Below are 4,228 nucleotides of genomic sequence, written 5' to 3'. Positions count from 1 at the left end.
CAATGAACAGAACCACAGCGGCGAACTCTTGAGACGGCGGGCAGGCACGCGTGAAGGCAAAGAAGGAAAAGGGGTTAATGATAGTTTTGGGGAGGTTTTATTTTGGCCGTAGATTAAGGTTAAGATCTTTTAACAGGACCTCTCCAGTTGAAAGTAAAAAGGAGCGGATCCAAGTCCAATTTTAAATCACCATTTCTTTTCTTTTGTCAAATTGAAGGCTAACATTTTATAATATATAATTTCTATATATTATAATATATAAATTAATTTGTTTCATTTTTTAAAATATCTAGAGCTTGCAATGAAATTTGGACCAAATTAAACTCATTTTAAAAGATAAAAAATATAATTAAACCTTTGAAAAAAAGTAATTTATCCTAAATTATAATTTAATAATAAGTCTTTAATTAATATATTAAAAATATTTTTCACTAAACATTATATGTATTTAAATAAACATTACATAATGATACATATATATCTAAGAAATACAATACTTTTAGATATTTCATATGTATTCGATTCTTATTGAACCTTAAGTCACATTGATGCCTATAAGTTGGGAATAACTATTCTCACTACTTAAATTGTTGTTAGCACTACTAGTCATAACAATTTTATCATTTTAGTCTCCTCCTTTATTCCTACAACTCCAACTCTTCTCCCTTTTTCTTTCATAACACACCCAACTACTTCTCAAACTCTTCTCTTTTTTTCTCATCTCCCTCATACCACCCAACGTGGTAATTTTTTTAACACAACAGAATCATGTTTCCGCTATGTTTTTTTTACACAGCAGAGACATGATTTCATTTTTTTTATTTTCTAGAACACAACGAAATCGATACACAACGGAATCATGTTTCCATTGAATATCAAATGTCTGACACAACGTTGTGTGCTACTTTTTTTTTTTTTGAATTCTGATTTTTTCTAAATGGTTCTTTGTAGTGAATACATGGATTGGGATACATTTTTTTCTAATGGAGTTACAATTCCTTAGGATTTTGGAAACATGTATGATGATAGCCAAAATGATTTTTACGTCTCAATCTATCAAATAAAATGCTAGCAAATCAATCAGATAAAAATGCCTGAAGAAAAATATTGCCCCACCCTACCCCCCCCCCCCCAACTGACTTAACTATTCCAATTATTTCACGACTGATGAGGTATGTTGATTAGTTGGCGATTGATTTTATATTTGTGTATGTGTATATTGCTTAAGTGAAGAAAAATATTTTTTTATGTTTTTGAAAATCGAGACGATTTGTTGTGCCAAGTTTGAGATTTAGGGAAGAGTCTTAGATTTGTTCTTATCATTCATAGGTCAGAAAAATGGGAGGAAAATCTATGTTGTAGTTGGTTGTGAAAATGGAAGAACGTATAAGCAATACAAGGATAAGTTAATCTGTAAAAGCATTGGAACTAGAAAATGTGGTTGTTCATTTAAATTAAAGAGGAAGTATGTCAAATAGGTTGGAAACTTTTTGTTATTTGTGGTGTTCATAACCACAAAGTTAGTGAAACATAAGTCGAACATGCGTATGCTAATCGTTTAAGCAGTGAAGAAAAAACTACGCTTAGTCAAATGACCAAAAACATGGTGAAGGCTGGTCAAATTTTGTTGACAATCAAATATCAAGATCAGAAAAATGTCATCACCATCAAGACGGTATAAAATGAATGACAAAGATATTGACGCAAACAAAGGGATCCAAGCATGGAGGTACAAGGATGAACAATATGTATATTGGTTCAAAAGAGTGGACACTTAAGATGTTGTCAAAGACATCATGTGGTCTCATTTAGATTCCATCAAGCTATTAAATGCATTCCCAACAATGTTGATTTGTGATACTACTTACAGGATGAACATATATCGTCTTCCATTGTTGGAGATTGTTGGTGTGACTTCAATAGAAATAACTTTTCTGTTGCATTTGCTGATTTACAATCAGAGAGGACGAACAATTTTTAATGGGCTTTAAATAAGGTTAAAGGATTGTTTGTGAAGGATGATGTGTTGCCTCGGGTGATTGTCGCTGATAGAGTTCTTGCTCTAATGAATGCATTAGAGGTTGTCTTCCCTTCTGCAACCAACTTGTTATGTGAATTTCACATTTCTAAGAATGTAAGAACAAAATGCAAGATACTCATGACTAAGGCAAAAGACTGGGAGGTGGTGCTAGAAGCTTGGGCAAGCTTGGTGAATTCTACTAATGAACAAATATATGAGCAACGATTGAAAATCTTTACACACATTTGCCCACGTTATCCGACTTTTCAGAAGTATGTTTATTATACATGGTTATTGCATCATTAGGAGAGATTTGCACAAGCATGGACTGATCGTGTTATGCATCTCAGAAACACAATAACTAATAGGTAGATTTTTTGCAATTACTTACTTGTTTCACATTCTTTTTATTATGCATCTTCTATTGACATTACATCAAACTGCTTTACAGGATCGAAGGCATACATGCAAGACTGAAGAGGTTGTTTCATGATAGCACAGGAGATTTGTGTACTTGTTGGGATGCAATGAATAACATGCTTATGCTACAACATATTGAACTTACAACATTGTTTCAGAAAAGCATCAATGTGGTTGACCACAAGTTCAATACACCATTTTACAAGAGACTACGAGGCTTTGTTTCAACGCAAGCATAAAGTTAAATCTTTGATGAGTTGAAGCGCTCTGCTTCTGTAGGTGTTGACAGTTCTGCTTGTGGTTACACACTCATAACTACTCATGGCCTACTGTGTGCTTGTGAACTTGCTCGTTATAGCCAAATTAGTGGCTTAATACCTTTTTCATCCATTCATGTGGATTGGAAGATGTTATCTATTAGTGGTACAAATGATGCAAGTGATTCTTGGGGGACTTAACTCTCACAAATGAGATCAATGCATTGTTAAAGAGATTTTCACAGCTTGATGTGGGCGAGAAGATGACATTGAAGAAATAAGGTCCATGAACTTGCATTTCCATATATCACTTCAATATGTCCCCCTCCAGAGAAAGTAAAAACAAAGAGTGCATCGAAGTCTATGAAATCTACTAAATGTGCATTGTGACACCCTAAAATCTATTACAAATAAACATGCACTTATCCTTTGAAGTAAACTCCTTTTTAATGTAACCATGTTCATTAATCCACTTGCGAAAATATTTTACCTTAAGAAACGTCAGTAATTTTTTTTCTTTTTAAGTCCTCTATGCATACAAGTTGTGACAGAAATATAAATCGCTCGATGCATACAAATGCATTTCGAATGTAAACCATACATTTTTTTAATGAAGAGAGAGAAAATTGTTATAAACTTAAGCTATTTAAATATACAATAAAGAGTGATTTGTTACAATAAGTACTAAGTTTAAAACTAAGGATACATTAGAGTGTGGGTAAGTCCCAAAATACATATGATAAAAAGCTTATGATCGCAAGTACATACAAAATATTTGGAACCTAGTCTACCTATACATATGCAAAAGAAAGGAAGACACCCAATCCCAGAGAAATCACCACTAACCCAATCCTAAGGGAGAAATTGTACGCAAAATGGGTGAGTCAAGAGTCAATAGTTGAGAGGTCCCTAATAGCGGGACTCCCTAGAGGAACATCCCACCTATCCTCATCGAGGTCCACCTCAAGATCCTCTTCACTATTTTCCTCCACAAGCCATCCTACTCCTCCTTAGGGAAGCTCCCCACGGACTACCACTGTGCCATCCTCCATGATAAGATCAAGAGGCTCCTCTATCACCTTCGGCGAGTCCTCCTTTAACATCTCTAGGTCCTCCCCAACGGGTGCTAGGGCAAGCGAGGCTGACACAATATGCTCAGAATCTCCACCGACATAAGGTGACCTTAGCACGTAGTTTGGCACATTCGAAGAAGATGATGAAGAGGAGATCTTTATGATCTCCACAGGAACGCCATGACGATAGTAGGGCGGTGTAGGCTGCACCCACCATATAAAATACTCCCCGAACTCTGGTGCTTCCTCAAAGTAAAAAAGGGGCATTGCAGTGAACCTCATGTAGCTGATAAAGTGGGCAACACCCCGTGCCATGTTTGAGAACCATCTCCCAATCCCAAAGTCAAGCTTGAGGAGAAGCTTCGACTCCATTTGACCCTATAAATAAAAATGTGAGTTTCTGCTTTGCCAAACAAAACACATAAGACTAGTAACCATTGTAATGTGGTTATCTACTA

Source organism: Glycine max, chromosome 1, assembly GCF_000004515.6.
Source record: "Glycine max cultivar Williams 82 chromosome 1, Glycine_max_v4.0, whole genome shotgun sequence".
Taxonomy (NCBI): Eukaryota; Viridiplantae; Streptophyta; class Magnoliopsida; order Fabales; family Fabaceae; genus Glycine; species Glycine max.
This window is presented reverse-complemented; position numbering follows the sequence as displayed.